The 11,109-nt window shown below is 27.9% G+C and overlaps 2 long non-coding RNA genes across 2 annotated transcripts; one reads left to right on the plus strand and one right to left on the minus strand.

Moving 5' to 3' along the window:
• Positions 1–370: 370 nt before the first annotated feature.
• Positions 371–1,069, minus strand: LOC142237285 (uncharacterized). The gene is made up of 3 exons (XR_012722427.1): positions 722–1,069; positions 538–636; positions 371–455 (listed from the first exon to the last, which is right to left on the minus strand). It is a non-coding gene; the product is annotated as an uncharacterized LOC142237285 (long non-coding RNA).
• Positions 1,070–3,555: 2,486 nt separating this feature from the next.
• LOC142232681 (uncharacterized) lies at positions 3,556–4,254 on the plus strand. The gene is made up of 3 exons (XR_012721169.1): positions 3,556–3,903; positions 3,989–4,087; positions 4,170–4,254. It is a non-coding gene; the product is annotated as an uncharacterized LOC142232681 (long non-coding RNA).
• The last annotated feature ends 6,855 nt before the right edge of the window (positions 4,255–11,109 follow it).

Here is an 11,109-nt window from a genome sequence, read left to right on the forward strand (position 1 = left end):
GAACAATTTTTTGGGAAACCTGTATTAAGAAATTGGTTTGAAATAAACTGTTTGTCAGTATAATTTTCAAAAAAGTAGAGAAATTGAGGAATGAAAGGTACAACAAGCCTCTATACAACTAAGAAATTTTTCGTACAAAGCAAGTCAATTTTCTATAACCACCAGTATTTTATTTCAAAAAAAATTTATAATATTACACAAAACTATGGCTTATGATATACAACAAAGGAAATATTTTTATTCGTACGTTGGATGCAGTTACTTGTCGGTAGTTAGTAATTGCTTCTTCAAAAGATTAATATTATATGTTAATAGGACTAAAGTAATTAATTTAAATTTCCATGTTTTCTATCCATATGAAAGATATATATGGCATTAGTTGCTATATTAAATTGAATTGTCCAATTTAATCGATTTTGGCTAACTTTTGTTGGGCGGATTTGTCTTTTAAACATCTGAAATTCCAAAGTTATACAAAATATAAGAAAAATATTATTAATTAATTAATTCTATCGTTCATATTGATTTTTAACTTACGGTTTTCAAGAGTATTTCTTAGAGCCAATAAGGATATCAGCTTAATTAGCATTAAACAGTAAGAATATTCAAAAAATTACCATTACAAGACCTGTCTAACTGCAAGTGAAAAAAATTATTTTTAATAAATTGAAATTTTGGTTTTATTAAAAACGGACAAAATACCGTTTATAGAAAAACTTACCACATTGAAAAATCCATCCTGTAGGTATTGGAATCATATCCATGGACTAATGGGACGTTTTTGAAATTATTCTCAGAATATATTTGAAATAAAAAATATTATAAAATTAGACATAATTTCCACTTGTCAGTATAGCATTTAGTATTTAAGTTGGACATTAAGTTCGAGTTTAGAGGCTAAAATCGCAATTTTCATGACAAGTTTTCTTTAATAATCCATTAAAAAAAAATAATCTTTATAAAAAACTTGGTTTGGGCTATTCTCCATCAAGTTATATTTAAATTTGTATCGAAGACGTACAATTTTATAATTTTCTTAGTGATTTATTTTTAATTTTAGCGGCTAAACTCGAACTTAGTACTCACCTGTAGGAATTGCTGTAACATAAAAAAATAGATTCCGAAAAATAGACTCCAACCTGTGATCCAGATGTGGAATAAATATAGATCATGCTTTTACCACTCATGTTGTATATTTTTTATGTAAATCAATTAAAAATCCGCACTAATTTTAAACTATTAACAGAAATATACAGTTCCTTAATCTATTATTTGTTTTTTTTTTTTAATCAATAAAAAACGTTTTTGATTTCTGTAACATCACATTCACTTCTCAGTTTCTAAAATGTTTCGAATAAATGTATTTTCATTAATAAACACCAATACCGCACGTACAATTTTGCAAAATTAAATCCACGTGTGCACTTCATAAATGCATCAACATAACTGAATGCAACAATAAAACTCAAAGACACAAATAGTCATAACGGATACATAGCTGCCGTAAAGAAAAACAACTCCACACACACACACGATCCCTTTCTGATCTCGCTATTGCAAGAAAACAACTCTCACCACAAAAGATACCAACAACACACAAGGAACATTCCAGTGTCTCTAGAATCAAAACAACCAACAACAGCATAAATGACGCAATAACAAACACAAACAATTATACGAGATATACACAAAATGTCTCTAAAAACTCCCTCACATGATGCACTCACATCTTCCAGTAGCACGTTTATTGATTAGTTGGAATTCTAATCTATAAGTTAAGGTTAAATATATACCAAATCTATGAGGAATCTATATAAAATTATATACACCCGTCAAGGATTATATTAACTACTTTTTATTTTACTTTATCTAAAATTTTCAATGTGAGTAAAAACACTCCAACATATAGTAAAAAGGGAAATAATCTGTAGGTAGCCATCGTACGAATGGGTAATGTCGTTAAGTTAATTTTTACTACAAAATTTTTTTTCCATACAAAATTTTTTCTTAGTAAATTGTCCACATTTCGTAGTAAGATTTTTATATTGCCCATGTATATTTATAATAGAATCAAAGATGCATTAACTACTGTGTTGGAAATTTATTTAAGGAAAAATCCTTCCCATTTCGTAGTTAGTGAACTAAAAAACATTTACTGAATTTTTATAAGTTTTCCTTTAGCTATGTTAATTTTCGTTGTGGTTACGAAAAATGAACTATATTAGAGTAAATTTGTTGAACTATGTGGAAGTTAAAATGGTCCTTAAATTTACAAGACACTTTTTTTTCTGTGTAGAAGTTCCTACGCAATCCATGGTGGAGGGTACATAAGACCATAAAAAAAGTGTCTTGTAAATTTAAGGACCATTTTAACTTCCACATAGTTCAACAAATTTACTCTAATATAGTTCATTTTTCGTAACCACAACGAAAATTAACTTAGCTAAAGGAAAACTTATAAAAATTCAGTAAATGTTTTTTAGTTCACTAACTACGAAATGGGAAGGATTTTTCCTTAAATAAATTTCCAACACAGTAGTTAATGCATCTTTGATTCTATTATAAATATACATGGGCAATATAAAAATCTTACTACGAAATGTGGACAATTTACTAAGAAAAAATTTTGTATGGAAAAAAATTTTTGTAGTAAAAATTAACTTAACGACATTACCCATTCGTACGATGGCTACCTACAGATTATTTCCCTTTTTACTATATGTTGGAGTGTTTTTACTCACATTGAAAATTTTAGATAAAGTAAAATAAAAAGTAGTTAATATAATCCTTGACGGGTGTATATAATTTTATATAGATTCCTCATAGATTTGGTATATATTTAACCTTAACTTATAGATTAGAATTCCAACTAATCAATAAACGTGCTACTGGAAGATGTGAGTGCATCATGTGAGGGAGTTTTTAGAGACATTTTGTGTATATCTCGTATAATTGTTTGTGTTTGTTATTGCGTCATTTATGCTGTTGTTGGTTGTTTTGATTCTAGAGACACTGGAATGTTCCTTGTGTGTTGTTGGTATCTTTTGTGGTGAGAGTTGTTTTCTTGCAATAGCGAGATCAGAAAGGGATCGTGTGTGTGTGTGGAGTTGTTTTTCTTTACGGCAGCTATGTATCCGTTATGACTATTTGTGTCTTTGAGTTTTATTGTTGCATTCAGTTATGTTGATGCATTTATGAAGTGCACACGTGGATTTAATTTTGCAAAATTGTACGTGCGGTATTGGTGTTTATTAATGAAAATACATTTATTCGAAACATTTTAGAAACTGAGAAGTGAATGTGATGTTACAGAAATCAAAAACGTTTTTTATTGATTAAAAAAAAAAAACAAATAATAGATTAAGGAACTGTATATTTCTGTTAATAGTTTAAAATTAGTGCGGATTTTTAATTGATTTACATAAAAAATATACAACATGAGTGGTAAAAGCATGATCTATATTTATTCCACATCTGGATCACAGGTTGGAGTCTATTTTTCGGAATCTATTTTTTTATGTTACAGCAATTCCTACAGGTGAGTACTAAGTTCGAGTTTAGCCGCTAAAATTAAAAATAAATCACTAAGAAAATTATAAAATTGTACGTCTTCGATACAAATTTAAATATAACTTGATGGAGAATAGCCCAAACCAAGTTTTTTATAAAGATTATTTTTTTTTAATGGATTATTAAAGAAAACTTGTCATGAAAATTGCGATTTTAGCCTCTAAACTCGAACTTAATGTCCAACTTAAATACTAAATGCTATACTGACAAGTGGAAATTATGTCTAATTTTATAATATTTTTTATTTCAAATATATTCTGAGAATAATTTCAAAAACGTCCCATTAGTCCATGGATATGATTCCAATACCTACAGGATGGATTTTTCAATGTGGTAAGTTTTTCTATAAACGGTATTTTGTCCGTTTTTAATAAAACCAAAATTTCAATTTATTAAAAATAATTTTTTTCACTTGCAGTTAGACAGGTCTTGTAATGGTAATTTTTTGAATATTCTTACTGTTTAATGCTAATTAAGCTGATATCCTTATTGGCTCTAAGAAATACTCTTGAAAACCGTAAGTTAAAAATCAATATGAACGATAGAATTAATTAATTAATAATATTTTTCTTATATTTTGTATAACTTTGGAATTTCAGATGTTTAAAAGACAAATCCGCCCAACAAAAGTTAGCCAAAATCGATTAAATTGGACAATTCAATTTAATATAGCAACTAATGCCATATATATCTTTCATATGGATAGAAAACATGGACATTTAAATTAATTACTTTAGTCCTATTAACATATAATATTAATCTTTTGAAGAAGCAATTACTAACTACCGACAAGTAACTGCATCCAACGTACGAATAAAAATATTTCCTTTGTTGTATATCATAAGCCATAGTTTTGTGTAATATTATAAATTTTTTTTGAAATAAAATACTGGTGGTTATAGAAAATTGACTTGCTTTGTACGAAAAATTTCTTAGTTGTATAGAGGCTTGTTGTACCTTTCATTCCTCAATTTCTCTACTTTTTTGAAAATTATACTGACAAACAGTTTATTTCAAACCAATTTCTTAATACAGGTTTCCCAAAAAATTGTTCATTTTTCTGGATAGCAGGAATATTTTGAATGAGTTTAAGTATATTCTTCCCACAGCATAGTAATAATGAACTAAAATACGATGCAATACATGAACTAATTTATAAGAAAATCATGAACTTATCTAGATGAAAAAAATCTTTGGCGCCAAATCATGGTCATTCTTACTATGGGTTAGTTCATTTTTCATAAAAAATAGTAAACTTTTTTTTCGGTGTGCCATCGGCAAGCGTTACCGCAACTTAAGTAATTCGATTGTGGATGGCAGTGTTTAGAAGAAGTTTCTACGCAATCCATGATGGAGAGTACATAAGCTTCGGCCTGGACGAACTTACGGCCGTATATACTTGTTTGTTTTCAACAATCTAATTTGTAAGTAATTTGTTGAGCACCAAACAATACAAAATATTTGTTATTGAACGTTACGTTTAACCCTCAACAAATATTTTGGAATTTGAAAGAAAATATTTGTATATGAACGTCTATTTATGATCTGTAACAAATTTATTGGTGTCTTCAAAAATATGTTTTTTTTTTGCGTTTGTTAATAAGCAACAACAATTTTGTTTTTTTTTTTTTTTAACAATTGTTCCCTGTAAACTTCAAGTAAATAAAAGAGACAACTCCATCCCCGATCAAATATCGACAAAAATTTGGCGTTTGTCGTTCAGAGACAATCAAACATTTTTTTTGCAAGATTCAAAATGTCAGGTAAGAGGAGGTCCCGGAGTTTGTTTATTCACTGTAACTAAAAAAGTCGGGTAAAGGGGAAGTCCTCCTCCCCGACAAAATATCGAAAAATACTCTCGAGGATCTTTGTCTAGTTGCCAACCCGAACCTACAGATTTGAATCTGAGAACTTTTCTGCAAATTCCAATTCCAGTTGGGCAGGTCTCGTACAACAAATACATTTAAGAAACTAACAAATAAATGCTTTTCAGTATTCTCTCACGAGTGAGCTCTTTGCTTGCGATAAAACACGTGCTCATACTCATTTTGGGAGGGGGACGTTTAAAAATATTTCAATTTTCATCAACATTTTATTGCTATAGAAAATATTTGTCAACATTTTATTTCTATAGAAAATTTTGTCAATATTTTATTTCTATAAATAAAAATTATGTCAACATTTTATTTTTATAAAAAATTTTGTCAAAATTTTATTTCTATAGAAAATTTTGCCAAAATTTTATTTCTATAGAAAAGTTTATCAAAGTTTGTCTACCAAAACATGAAGAACTCTACCAATCTACCAAACAGTAAAAAATTTACCATTTTTCGTTGAATTCAACCAACCGGGTCAACCGAGGGAGGGGGGCGTTAAAAAATATTTCAATTTTCCCAAATTACTCAGTTTCTCTTTTGAAATTAATTCATCAGCCATAAACAAAGTGTCTGTCATACTTTTCAACTCTTACCTATAGAATTTCCTTAAATTTATTATCTTAAGACATTTTTTTATTTAAGCTTGTGAATTGGAGAGGGGGCGGGTCTATATGTATATCACTTGTTTTTTGTTAACTCAATACTCTTGTATGTGTGTTACCCCGAAAAAAAACTTCTTTTGGCTTAACACATTGTAACATGTGAGCATCCTTTGATGCATACTAATAATCTCCCTCCATCCCTCATTAACATCAACACCATTAGTATGAGATTACAGACTATGGACGAAAACTTCAGATGGATTTTAAGATAATGAAGTTGTAACTAACTTCATAATCCTTATTCATTATCACTTTTACAATTAAGGCTTATTATATTAAACGAAACGAAGAAGGCAACACGGGAGACGAAGAGGCCATAAGAAATGTTCTGCTAAGAAATTGAAAGACAACAAAAAAAAATTAAAAAGAACAAAAAAAATACTAACATAAAAAAAGAAAAACAACAAGTCAACCTGTCCCATATACACTCGTATTCATTTAGCATTCACTTCATCACGCAACTTTGAAAGTTAATTGAAGAAAAGATGAAGAAAAGTTAATGGAAACATACCTAACATTCAAATACGCTAAAGAAAAATTTCTCAAAATTTTATTTCTATAGAAAATTTTGTCAAAATTTTATTTCTATGGAAAGTTTTATTTCTTTAGAAAATTTTGTCAAAATTTTTGTTCTATAAAAAATTTTGTCAAAATTGTATTTCTATAGAAAATATTAGAAACATTTTTTTTCTATAGAAATTTTTGCAAAATTTTATTTTTATAGAAAATTTATGCAAAATTTTATTTCTATAGAAAATGTTTGCATAATTTTATTTCTATAGAAAATTTTTGCAAAATTTTATTCCCATAGAAAAATTTGACAAATATTTATTTCTATAGAAAAATTTATTTTTATAGAAAATTTTGCCAAAACTATATTTTTACAGAAAATGTTGTCAAAATTTTATTTCTATAGAAAATTTTGCCAAAATTTTATTTCTTTAGAAAATTTTGTCAAATTTTATTTCTATACAAAATTATGTTAAAATTTTATTTCTATAGGAAGTTCTCTCAAAGTTTTATTTCTTTAGAAAATTTTGTCACAATTTTGTTTCTATAGAAATTTTTGCAAAATTTTATTTCTATAGAAAATTTTGTCAAAATTTTATTTCTATAGAAAATTTTTGCAAAATTTTATTCCCATAGAAAATTTTGTCAAAATTTTATTTCCATAGAAAATTTTGTCAAAATTTCATTTTCATGGAAAATATTAGCAAAACTTTATTTCTATAGAAAAATTTGACAAATATTTATTTCTATAGACAAATTTATTTGTATAGAAAATTTTGTCAAAACTTTATTTATACAGAAAATTTTGTCAAAATTTTATTTCTATAGAAAATATTGTCAAAATTTTATTTCTATAGAAAATTTTCTCAAAATTTTATTGCGATAGAAAATTTTGTCAAATATTTATTTCTATAGAAAAATTCGTCAAAGTTTTATTCCTATAGAAACTTTTCTTAAAATTTTATTTTTATAGAATATTTTCTCAAAATGTTATTTCTATAGAAAAATTTCTCAAAGAGGTATTTTTTTATAGAAAATATTGTCAAAATTTTATTTCCAAAGAAAATATTAACAAAATTTTATTTTTATAGAAAAATGTATTTTTATAGAAAATTTTGTCAAAATTTTATTTTTATAGAAAAATTTTCTCAAAATTTTATTGCCGTAGAAAATTTTGTCAAATATTTATTTGTATAGAAAATTTCGTCAACATTTTATTCCTATAGGAACTTTTCTTAAAATTTTATTTTTATAGAAAATTTATGCAAAATTTTATTTCTATAGAAAATTTAAGCAATATTTTATTTCAATACAAAATTTTTGCAAAAATTTATTTCCATAGAAAATTTTGTCAAAATTTTTATTTCCATAGAAAATATTAGCAAAATTTTATTTCTATAGAAAATTTTGGCAAATATTTATTTCTATAGAAATTTCTATTTTTATAGAAAATTTTGTCAAAACTATATTTCTACAGAAAATTTTGTCAAATTTTATTTCTATAGAAAATTTTGTCAAAATTTTATTTCTATAGAAAATTTTGTCAAAATTTTATTTCTATAGAAAATTTTGTCAAAATTTTATTTCTATAGAAAATTTTGTCAAAATTTTATTTCTATAGAAAATTTTGTCAAAATTTTATTTCTATAGAAAGTTGTCTCAAAGTTTTATTTCTATAGAAAGTTTTCTCAAAGTTTTATTTCTTTAGAAAATTTTGCCACAATTTTGTTTCTATAGAAATTTTTGCAAAATTTTATTTCTATAGAAAATTTTGTCAAAATTTTATTTCTATAGAAAATTTTTGCAAAATGTTATTCCCATAGAAAATTTTGTCAAAATTTTATTTCCATAGAAAATTTTGTCAAAATTTTATTTTCATGGAAAATATTATCAAAATTTTATTTCTATAGAAAAATTTGGCAAATATGTTTTTCTATAGAAAAATTTATTTTTATAGAAATTTTGTCAAAACTTTATTTCTACAGAAAATTTTGTCAAAATTTTATTTCTATAGAAAATTTTGTCAAAATTTTATTTCTATAGAAAATTTTCTCAAAATTTTATTGCGATAGAAAATTTTGTCAACTTTTTATACCCTGCGCCACTCTGTGGAACAGGGTATTATAAGGTAGTGCATATGTTTGTAACACCCAGAAGGAGACGAGATAGACACATGGTGTCTTTGGCAATAATGCTCAGGGTGGATCCCTGAGTCGATATAACCATGTCCGTCTGTCCGTCCGTCCGTCCGTCTGTCTGTGAACACATTTTTGTGATCAAAGTCTAGGTCGCAATTTAAGTCCAATCGCCTTCAAATTTGGCACATGTCCCTAATTTGGGTCAGAATAGAACCCTATTGATTTTGGAAGAAATCGGTTCAGATTTAGATATAGTTGCCATATATATCTTTCGCCCGATATGCACTTATATGGACCCAGCAGCCAGAGTTTTATACCGATTTGCTTGAAATTTTGTACAAACATAACACTTAGTCGTATAGGCAAGTGTGCAAAATTTGATTGAAATCGGTTCAGATTTAGATATAGCTCCCATATATATTTTTCGCCCCATATGGACTAATATGGCCCCAGAAGCCAGATTTTTAGCCGAATTTGGTTGAAATTTTGCACTAGGAGTACAATTAGTAGTATAGTCAAGTGTGCAAAATTTGATTGAAATCGGTTCAGATTTAGATATAGCTCCCATATATATTTTTCGCCCCATATGGACTAATATGGTCCTAAAAGCCAGAGTTTTGGCCCAATTTGGTTGAAATTTTGCACAGGGAGTAGATTTAGCATTGTAGCTATGCGTGCCAAATGTGGTTGAAATCGATTCAGATTTAGATATAGCTCCCATATATATCTTTCCTCCGATATGCACTTATATGGACCCAGAAGCCAGAGTTTTATCCCGATTAGCTTGAAATTTTGCACAAGGAGTACAATTGGTAGTATAGTCATGTGTGCCAAATTTGTTTGAAATCGGTTAAGATTTAGATATAGCTTCCATATATATGTTTCGCCCGATATGGACTTATATGGCCCCAGAAGCCAGAGTTTCGGCCCAATTTGGTTTAAATTTTGCACAGGGAGTAGATTTAGCATTGTAGCTATGCGTGCCAAATTTGATTGAAATCGGTTCAGATTTAGATATAGCTCCCATATATATGTTTTTCTGATTTCGACAAAAATGGTCAAAATACCAACATTTTCCTTGTTAAAAAGCCATTGCTTAGTCGGAAAATTGTAAAAATGACTCTAATTTTCCTAAACTTCTAATACATATATATCGAGCGAAAAATCATAAATAAACTTTTGCGAAGTTTCCTTAAAATTGCTTCAGATTTAAATGTTTCCCATATTTTTTTACTAACATTGTGTTCCACCCTAGTGCATTAGCCGACTTAAATTTTGAGTCTATAGATTTTGTAGAAGTCTATCAAATTCTGTTCAGATCGAGTGATATTTAAATGTATGTATGTGGGACAAACCTTTATATATAGTCCCCAACACATTTGACGGATGTGATGTGGTATCGAAAATTTAGATCTACAAAGTGGTGCAGGGTATAATATAGTCGGCCCCGCCCGACTTTAGACTTTCTTTACTTGTTTTTTTTTGCTTTAAATTTTAATATAATGTTTTAATACTAAAAGAACACAAAATGATTTACTTAATATCTACAACTTCTAAATTTCGTTTACTTTACCATTTACCACGATCTTCTTGTGGGAGTTTATTTCATCATATCCACCTGAAATTCATTACGACGAGGTTTTCTCAATGAAAATTCATTTATAAGAGCCATGGTTCTGTGGACCAGAAGATACATATTTTGCCTTCATTTAATGGGATAAATTAGACAATGATTAAAAAGTCACAAACGAAAATAAATCCTATGTTAAGGTTAGAAAATGTCATCAGCATATGCTCTTGTTTATTTCATTATCCATTTAAAATTTTGTTTATTATCCCTTCCGCTAACATTAAAATTGCATTAGTTTAAATATTTTACTTAAGATTACCCATAGAAATATTCAAACTTGAAATGGTAGGGTATCACTTTTGTTAGTCCTTTTTCTGGTTGTTGTTGTTGTTGGTATCGTTAGTTAAACTTTGGAAGCTGTATGTTGCTGCTAAAGTAAAAAGGTCTTTACGAATGCTGTCATGCATTCATTATAATTAAGTCAAAAGTTTAAGTACTTCAATAATAAACTCATATATAATGCTCACACACACACATACACACTGAGAAACAATCATAATCATCATCAGCGCCATCATTGCTAACAGCAATTTTCTCGTCATCATGAGCAGCAGCACCTACATATAAACACTCACCAAGCAAATAACACACATCTTTTCTCACTCTCATTCTCTTCTCTTCATGCATACAAAACATAATGCAACAGCAACATTATACCACCCACCCACCACCTCTCATTTTCTCCCACACACTGAGAAGTCGTCTATAGAGTCGTTGTTGCC

This window comes from Haematobia irritans, chromosome 4 (assembly GCF_050003625.1).
Source record: "Haematobia irritans isolate KBUSLIRL chromosome 4, ASM5000362v1, whole genome shotgun sequence".
NCBI lineage: Eukaryota > Metazoa > Arthropoda > Insecta > Diptera > Muscidae > Haematobia > Haematobia irritans.